This window comes from Pseudorasbora parva, chromosome 9 (genome assembly GCF_024679245.1).
Source record: "Pseudorasbora parva isolate DD20220531a chromosome 9, ASM2467924v1, whole genome shotgun sequence".
NCBI classification, from domain to species: Eukaryota; Metazoa; Chordata; class Actinopteri; order Cypriniformes; family Gobionidae; genus Pseudorasbora; species Pseudorasbora parva.
The window spans coordinates 47,152,251-47,161,471 of NC_090180.1; the positions used below are offsets into that span (position 1 = coordinate 47,152,251).

Genomic DNA, 9,221 nt, shown 5'->3' on the forward strand with positions numbered 1-9,221 from the left:
GCTTGTATTATTTCCTCCCTGACTTTATTAACTGTACCTGATTAATCAATTAAACGGATCGCAGGCCTGTGAATAGAAATCGAATCATGAAATTGGTGTCAATGCCCAGCCCTACTTTAAACAATTCTTTTACAACACTACACTGTTCCACAGCAGCTTTACGTTAAAGGGTTACTTCAGCGATTAGCATATGGCTTAGTATCAGTGGAAACCCGGGAGTATATTCTAATGATCGTGCTTCCTGATGAATGTAATCTGACTCCTGCAGCGTTTGTGCCGTGACACTCACTCAGCTCACTCACATTATATTAAACACACACTGTGTGTAGTGTGTTCTCTAACTGAACTGATTTTATGAAAATGAACGCGGTGGGAAAGTGATCCAGAAATCCAGTAGCAGCGGCTTTGGGAGTGGCCTCGAAGGGCAGCGAAGCAATGCATTCTGGGAGTTGTTGTCTTTCATCCACATGAGCCAAAAATTAAATTCAGTCTTTTCTCAGTCTAGAAGGCACCAATTCAAAAATAATTTCACATTTCTACTACATTAATGATCCAGTTTAAATACAAAAGCTTAAAGGGATACTCCACCGCTTTTTCATATTAAACTATGTTATTGACACACACCCCTCTCTCGTCTCAGTGTGTGCTCTTAATCTCTGTGACGCGCGGTGACGATCTGATAGCATTTAGCTTAGCCCACTAAGCCCAGTTCATTCACTATGGTACCAAACAGAGATCAAGCTAGAAGCGACCAAACACCTCCACGTTTCCCCTATTTAAATACAGTTACACGAGTAGTTGAACGATCAAGTATGGGGACAAAATAAAACGTGGCGATTTTCATAACAGGTTAAAAAGGAGAACTATAATATATGGCGGAATAGCACTTCTGAGAGTACTTCGACAGTACTTACATCTCCGCCTCCCTCTCTCTTTTCCGTCAATAGAGGGGAGATGTGAGGGAGGATTTTTCAGCCGGGACTATTTACTGCGGCGACTGGGCTTAGTGGGCTAAGCTAAAGCTATCAAATGTCACCGCGTGTCAGAGAGATTAAAGCCTAGTTCACACTGCCCGAATTATGCCCCGATTTAGAGTCGCCGACAGGTTTTGTGAAATCGCTGACAAATGCCCGAGATCACAGGCAAATCGGTGCTCGTGCACGCGAGTGACAATCACGCAGTGTGAATAATCAAAGACGCGATCAGAGAGAATCGCCAACGAGTTGCTGACGCCGGTGAGATATTTGGCATGCTAAATATCTGGAGCTGTCGGCTATTGAAACTCCTGCTGTGTGAACTGCGTTCTGACTGAAAATTACACCGACAGCCAATGAGAGAGTGAGATACAGGACAGCAGGAGGTTCAGGGAGGAGTTATAGAGCAGAATATCAGTGTTTTAATAGATATATTTACAATTCTATCAAACAGAAACAAAGGCCAAACATTTGCACATCCAGCCGCAGCAGCACATTACAAGATTATTTATTTACCTCAAACTGTCTTTGCAGAACAAAATCCTGGCTCCCTCTGTCTCTCCAACAATTTCTTCCGCCATAATCTTTTTTCTTTTTCTCCACAAATCAGCGCACATACAGTTTGAAGCAAACTTTGTGCAGTTTATAATTTTTAATAACAATTCCAAGTCTCGTGCGAGAACCCCGGTCTGACGCACGTGTGATCTCGCGTCGTTTACTTGTCACATCGCACGTGTGTTTGGGAAACGTAGTTTGCGCACCGGAGAGAGAGAGAGTTGTCGGCGATTCTTCCTCTTGTTCAGTCATGCAGTGTGAACTCCTCTGTCGTCAAACCGTCGGTCAGTGTGAACACAGCAGTGACTGAATGATACCCCAGATAGTCATGCAGTGTGAAAAGAGCAGTGACCCGACGAGTTTGAAAATTGTGCAGTCTCAACTAGGCTTTAGAGCACACACTGAGACGAGAGAGGTGTGTGTCAACTCGTCTTAGTTAAGGGAATAACAGTTTGATATGAAAAAGCGGTGAAGTATCCCTTTAACGCTAAATCGCTGAAGTAACCTTTTAATAAACAGGAAACTAACTGTTAATGTTGTGAAATTCATCAATTCATTAACTTCAAGCTCTACAGAAGAGAGTGGTGGTTAATTAGAGCACATGAGACGTCAGAACGTCAGGAGCGTATGCATTACAACACAAGAGTGAAGAGGAAAGAGACAGCCGTGTTTCTGACGGCCTGCCCGAGTCGTCGTCGTCGTGTGTCTGGCAGGCTGCCAGAGACCCTCCTGTGAACTTACACACATCCAGACACAATTAATTATGCATGAGACGAGCCGCCAGCGTGTTCTTGAGATGCTCGTGTTTGCACACAAAGGTTACAAGTGTGTCTTTGTTTCTGTGCTTTTTACTTTTTCTGAAATATGTGGTATTTGGACAAGTAAAACTTACTGCACCACACTCCTACACTGTAAAAATGTTTTGTTGGTTTAACTTAAAAAAGTAAGTAAGCTGGTTGCCTTAAAATTTTGAGTTTATTGAAATTAAAAATTTGAGTTGATACAATGAAGGAAATATGTTTAATAAATAGAATCTCAACATATTGAATCTGAACCACATTAAAAATTTGATAAATCATGAAAATAGCACAATTTGGCATGTTTCACTGCGTCATCAGAAATAAAACACACAATTACCCAATATGCTTACAAAATCTTTTTCTAATATTTTAATAAAGGTTGTCAAATCTCAAAAAATGTTCATTGTATTAACTCAACATTTTAATTTCAATGAACTCAAAATTAAGGCAATCAGGTAACTTTTTCCTAAATAATTTTTTACAGTGTAAGGTGTTGTGGGTTGTTGCCAGGGCGGTGCTTTGCAGTTGCTAGGGTTTTGTGGGTGGTTGCTAGGGCATTGCTATGCAGCTGCTAAGTTGTTGTGGGTGGTCGACAGGACATTGGTATGCAGTTGCTAAAACTTTGCTATGCATTTACGTGAGCATTGCTAAGCTGTTGCTTGAGCATTGTGGGTTGTTGTTAGGGCGTTGCTATGCAGTTCACAAGGGTGTTGTAGGTGATTACCAGGATAGTACTTTGCAGTTGCCAGGGCATTGCTATGCAGTTGTTAGAGTGTTTCTATGCAGTTGCTAGGGCATTGCTATGCAGTTGCTAGGGCATTGCTATGCAGTTGCTAGAGTGTTTCTATGCAGTTGCTAGGGCATTGCTATGCAGTTGCTAGAGTGTTTCTATGCAGTTGCTAGAGTGTTTCTATGCAGTTGCTAGAGTGTTTCTATGCAGTTGCTAGAGTGTTTCTATGCAGTTGCTAGAGTGTTTCTATGCAGTTGCTAGGGTATTGCTATGCAATTGCTAGGGTGTTGTGGGTGGTTGATGGGGTGTTGCTTCGCAGTTGTTATGGTGTTGTAGGTAGTTGCAGGGCATTGCGGGTGGTTAAAAGATAATTACTATGCAGTTGCTAGGTTGTTGTGGACAGTTGTCAGGGCATTGTTATGCAGTTACTAGAGCTCTTCATTATAGTTCCTAGGGCATTGTGGATGGATGCCACAGAGTTGCTTTGCAGTTGGTAGGGCACTCTGGGTGGATGGTTGCCAGGGTGTTGCTATACATTTGCTAGAGTGTTATTTTACAGTTGGTAGGGCATTGTGGGTTGTTGCCAGGTTATTGGTATGCAGTTTCTAGGGAATTGTGGGTGGTTGCCACAAATAATTTATTTGCAGTTGCTAGGGCATTGTAGGCAGCTAACCGGGTGTTGCTATGCAGTTACTAGGGAGTTGTGAGTGGTTGCCAGGACGTGGCTATGTAGTTGCTAAAGCATCGTAGGTAGTTGCATTGCTATGTAGTTTCTAGGGCATTGTGAGTGATTGCCAGATAATTGCTTTGCAATTGGTAGGACATTGTGGGTGGTTGCCAGGGTGTTGCTATATGCAGCTACTAGGGTGTTGGGGTGGTTGCCAGAATGTTGCCCTGTAGTTGCTAGGGTTGTGTGTGTGGTTGCCAGGGCGTCACTTTGCAGTTGCTATGTCCATTTCAAAATATATTCTTTGATATTCTGCTCAGTGCATAATTGTTGTTGTTTTTTTGTACATTTGTTCATTTAGTAGAGCCATTCCAACAAGCCACACTCTGATATGTTGTTAATGTAGCGCAAACAGTACAAAAATGTGTTCAATACTTAGTGTTAGAGGTTTGTTCAAATCACCAACAATAAATACGAGCAACTAATGAAGCACATTCAGTTGTTTAGTTGCAAATGTTTGCTCAGTTCTGCTTAGTTAAACCACCTCTACGCTCCACTGCAGAGTCCAGTTTGCAGATGGTCAGCAGAATAAACCGATCAATACAGCAGAGCGTTTAAACCCAGAACAGCAGCGTGACTGTTAGAGAAACATCACGTCCACATCACTTCATCAGCTGCTGATCCATGGAGATGAAGGTCTTAACGGCAAATACAGACTAAGCACTGAGCAAACAGCCAGAAACGCATCTCATGAACGCAAAATACAGAACAATGAACAACTTACAATTAACTTTTAGATAAAATCTGACATTTTTATGTGCTATAACATTAGGTGTAGGATTTACATACTGAATTAAATGTGATTTTTTTAAAATAATTATTTACAGTGTACTTTAGAAATCTGGTATATCAGCCAAATCAAAGCAATTATGATATATTATGATAAGATAATCCATGTAAAATATATCCATGCTAAAATCCAAGCCATAATTCACTCAAATCTTTATTATTATAATTAATATATTATATATAATTAAAATTATAGCTTTTTTATTTTTACCAATTAGCCATTATGAAAATTAAGCACATTTGCCACAAATTCTCATTAATATAATGCAAAAATATATTCTCATTACTGTAACAATACAATAAAGAAGACATTCAGTCTGGACAAAATGCTTTTAAAAAAAATATTTAAATATATTACCGTCTGCCAAAAAATATTACCATCATTATCTGTTAAATATTTTAACATTTTAAAAAATTACATTATTTTCATTATTTTTTCGCATTATGGCAAAGAGAATTGAAGTTTAAATGCCATGAAAATAACGTCACAATGCTGTAATGTCAGTCTCAGTATCTCTTGGTGCAAAATATAAATTCCTTTTCATTTTGTAGTTACATATGACCTATAGAGAGAGAGAGAGAGAGAGAGAGAGAGAGAGAGAGAGAGAGAGAGAGAGAGAGAGAGAGAGAGAGAGAGAGAGAGAGAGTGAGTGTCATGAAGTCGACATACTGATGGATAAGACACTCTGACATTGTATTGAGCTGCTTTTTGAACAGACGGTGTGTTGAAGAGGACAAAGACAGACAGCTGCAGGAGGAGAGAGAGAGAGAGAGAGAGAGAGAGAGAGAGAGAGAGAGAGAGAGAGAGAGAGAGAGAGAGAGAGAGAGAGAGAGAGAGAGAGAGAGAGAATTTATCTTATATTCTATATATTTGAGTATGTATAATATTAAATATATGTGTGAGATAAAAAGAGCAAGAGAGAGAGAGAAAGGACTGCATCAATCAGTCTCTGAAACACAAAGGCTGACCAGATTGATCAGATTTGTGAACTATACATAACACCCGACCTCAAGCCCTGATTTCTCTCGGATCTCCCTCGGCTCCCTTCACCCCTAAAACACCATCTCATCATCATACGCCAATAAATCCATCGGCATTAATCCTCTTATTTTCACCCTAACCACTCATTGTGGTTTTCTAAAGCCGCATATCCATTTGGGCCTCGTGCTCAGAAAATCACAAACCGCAGACAATCCCGAAGGAAACACTGCCGGAGAATCCTGGCAGCTGTCTGAGTGGCCCGTGATTATGATGTCACAGCAGCGGTCAGTGTGTCGTGAGGGTCTGAAGAGCTTCCTCATGGCCGACGGGGCTGTGAATAATAAACGCCCGCAGCTGCCGGGGACTTTTTGATCTCATGCAACTTCACTAAAGCTGTCAAAGAGAACCAGATCTTAGCCTATACTCTCGCCAGGAGCCTGTCTAACACACTTACTGATGCTCACGGACACTGATGTCTCTCTTCTGCTATAAAGGAGCATTCGTAAGCAGATATTTACATCTGTATGATGAAAAGCTTCACGAATAAACTGATCTGAGCACGGAGACATGCAGTCGTTCCCCTGAGCAAACATCTGATCTGACTTTCACTGCTGTATCAAATAACAGTCACTGAATTAAACATTGCAAAAGGAAGCCCATTTTTAGGTAGTATTTGAATGGTGCATCACTTGCTTTGATTTTAAACATACAAATGCACATCCTTCAAAATCTTGCAACTTCAAAAAATCCAAAAATGTGTGATTTTTGCATTTCTTATAATAATAACTTTTACTATTGTTCGATCATTTTCTGCATCTCACTTCTGCTCTAGCTGGCTTGTGTACTAATCTAAACTGTAAATACAAATTATTTAAAATTTACAGTAAAAAAAAATGCCAGAAATTTACCGTAAAACAAAAATGGTTGTAACATTTTAAGGTTTTACAGATTTAACTGAAATTTACAGTAAAAAAAAACACACAAAAAGACAGATTTCATATACATATTTTAAATAAATGATGTAATGTTCATGTATCAGTCAACTGAAATACTAACATCTGTTTTATATATTTGTAATATTTGTAATATAATTCTGGGAATGTCAATTTATGTTTTTCCACTATAAATTATAAAGTGATTTGTTCTTTTTTTTACTTCTAAAACTGTCAAATTTACAGTATTTTACTGTAAAATACATTAAATGTACAGTTAGATCTATTACAGTTATTCTAAAAACTTTCTGTTTTATTAATCAATCAAAAGTTTTTACCTAGCATTTTTACAGTCTTTTACCATTGTTATTGTTACATTCATGCATTTAGCAGTCACTTTTATCTAAAGCAACTTGCAAAAGAGAAAGTATTCATTTTTAAAAGCAGAGATGTGTTAATAAAGCATAGGCTACTGTAAAAATGTCAAATATGTAAATGCAAATATAGGGCTTTCTGACCACACCAAGAGTGTCTTGTGGCATGCATCTCCCACAAAGACTAACATTCATGCACAGGTGATATGCGCAGATGCTCAGACAGAATAATATTTCCATATTCCTATATCAAGTCATGCAAACAAAAATTACAGCATGCCGGTTTAACGAATTGGACGAGATTACGGATCGGATTTGAAATCAGACATCCACCAAACGATCTACTGCTATATTAACCCATGATAACGACACAAAGACCCGATTAATGAGATAATGATGGAAACCGCAAGTAATATGAGATTATGAGATGAAGTGTCCTCTTACCTGGAGTTGCTGAAGTTGTCAGAGCTCAGAGCACGAGTCCTCGCCGGCTGAAAGCAGGAAGATCAGCTGAGCAGAACCGAACCGATGGAGAAAGAGCCAATCTCATCCGAGTCTGCTGGAACTTCAGTCACAGCAAATGAATTGAACTCCGCCGAATGAAGCTGTGAATGCTCTTGAACAGTTCCCGACGGCAGAGCAATGACAGACCGGGAACAAACCGGGGACTGACGCCGGTTTAGCGCCTCCGTCTACTGAGAGATCAGAGACAAAAGGGTGCTGAAGAAGACGAAGAGTCACAAACCCCCTCCCGAACCCGAGAGAGAGAGAGAGAGAGAGAGAGAGAGAGAGAGAGAGAGAGAGAGAGAGAGAGAGAGAGAGAGAGAGAGAGAGAGAGAGAGAGAGAGAGAGAGAGAGAGAATACGACTCGTGGACAATGCATCAATATATCATGACTGTTAAGAAATCGTTTAAGGTTCGTATTGCATCAGCGACATCTTTTTGCAGCAGACACTCTTAAAACTAGAGCTTCATTATTAGGGTATTTTTGTTTTCATAACCTTTAGCATCCATGAAACCTTTCCATTAGCCTAGTGGAAAAAAGGATTCTTTTCGATTTTTCTTCACACTGAGAAAAATGCTTCTTCAACTGTTCAAGAAAAAGGTTCTTTGGGAATATCGCGGAATCCCTTTTTAGAAACTATTTTTAAGAGAAGCTTACACAAAGCAAAATTAAAAAAATTCATCAGATAATCTGGTTTATTATTAAGTGTAAAACAGTAAATATTACTTAACTTGAATAGCACGCCAAACAATGTGGTCGTGGTAGTGGAATTTCGAAGAACAATTCGCTGCAAAATAAATAATAAAGTAAATTGTCCATTATCAAAATTATAGCAAAAGGAAGCATCAATAAAGTCTTTCAAACCAGGCAGCTTTCTGTTGATCAACACGGCGAATTCGCGAGACTAATTTGAGCGAAATATGGAACTTTCCTAGCCTAGAAATCTAGACGCACCCTAGCAGCAGCAAATTTAATTTGCCCGCAAGTGTGTCTAGGAACTCTCAATTCCTATCTGAGCTGTTTTCCTCAGAATCTGGACGGCCCAATCACATCGTATAGGCTATAGAGTTGGCGGGCGGGGCCATAATGACGACGGCCGAGTTTGCGTGCTTCTAGTAACACAGTCTTCTAGTAAACACAGAAACTGGCGAACGGCGGCGGTCTTTCGAATCAGCTCTGCCCGCGCCTCCGGAAGACTTGGAGTTAAGCTTTCCTCTGAGAAAAGAACAAAGAGCGGCACTGAAGTCATTCTTAAAAAGGGAAGATGTGTTCGGAGTTTAGCCATAGACAGTAAAAGAAATGGACCGAGCGTTCCCATTGACGTCAACGGCGAAAGAAATAAGTCAACCTAGGGGCACTCACTTCCTGATGGCTGAGCGAACTGCGCCGGCTCAGACTGAGCTTGACGACGTAGATGTGACGTGAGCCTCCTGTCTGACAGCTGTGAGTCTTCTAGTAGATGTGGAAAGCGAAAGCTGAATCGCGTTGTTTAAATATTTTCTCCCGTTGTTTTTGGCTCACTTCTCCCCATTCTTCCCCCTTGACTTTATCAGACTAGTCTCCAGGACATGTCTCCACGTCCCCCCGACTGTCTCATAGACAGTAAAAGATTGCCTGCGAGCGTCTCCTCAGGTCTATACGGTAATTTCTCAACTGTGCGACAGAGTCGCGTTGGTTATGACGTAATCGTTAGCCTATTTTTACAAAAACAGCTTCTGCGGGGCGATAGTGTTAGATACAAGGTAATGGAGCCTTTTATACATTGTCGTGTTTCTTTAGAAATAAACAATGGACAAATGGAGTCTTTAAACGCCTCAGATGTAAAGTTATTCACTGTCAAAGTGACTCAAAAA

General features: G+C 40.2%; 1 protein-coding gene across 1 annotated transcript in view; it reads right to left on the minus strand.

Annotated features, from left to right (window-relative positions):
- ncana (neurocan a) overlaps positions 1-7,558 on the minus strand; it is a 115,551-nt gene extending 107,993 nt beyond the window's left edge. The window contains exon 1 of the mRNA XM_067452866.1: positions 7,308-7,558. The gene's annotated coding sequence lies outside the window, so the exon portion shown is untranslated. The remainder of the gene's footprint in view (positions 1-7,307) is intronic.
- Positions 7,559-9,221: the final 1,663 nt, after the last annotated feature.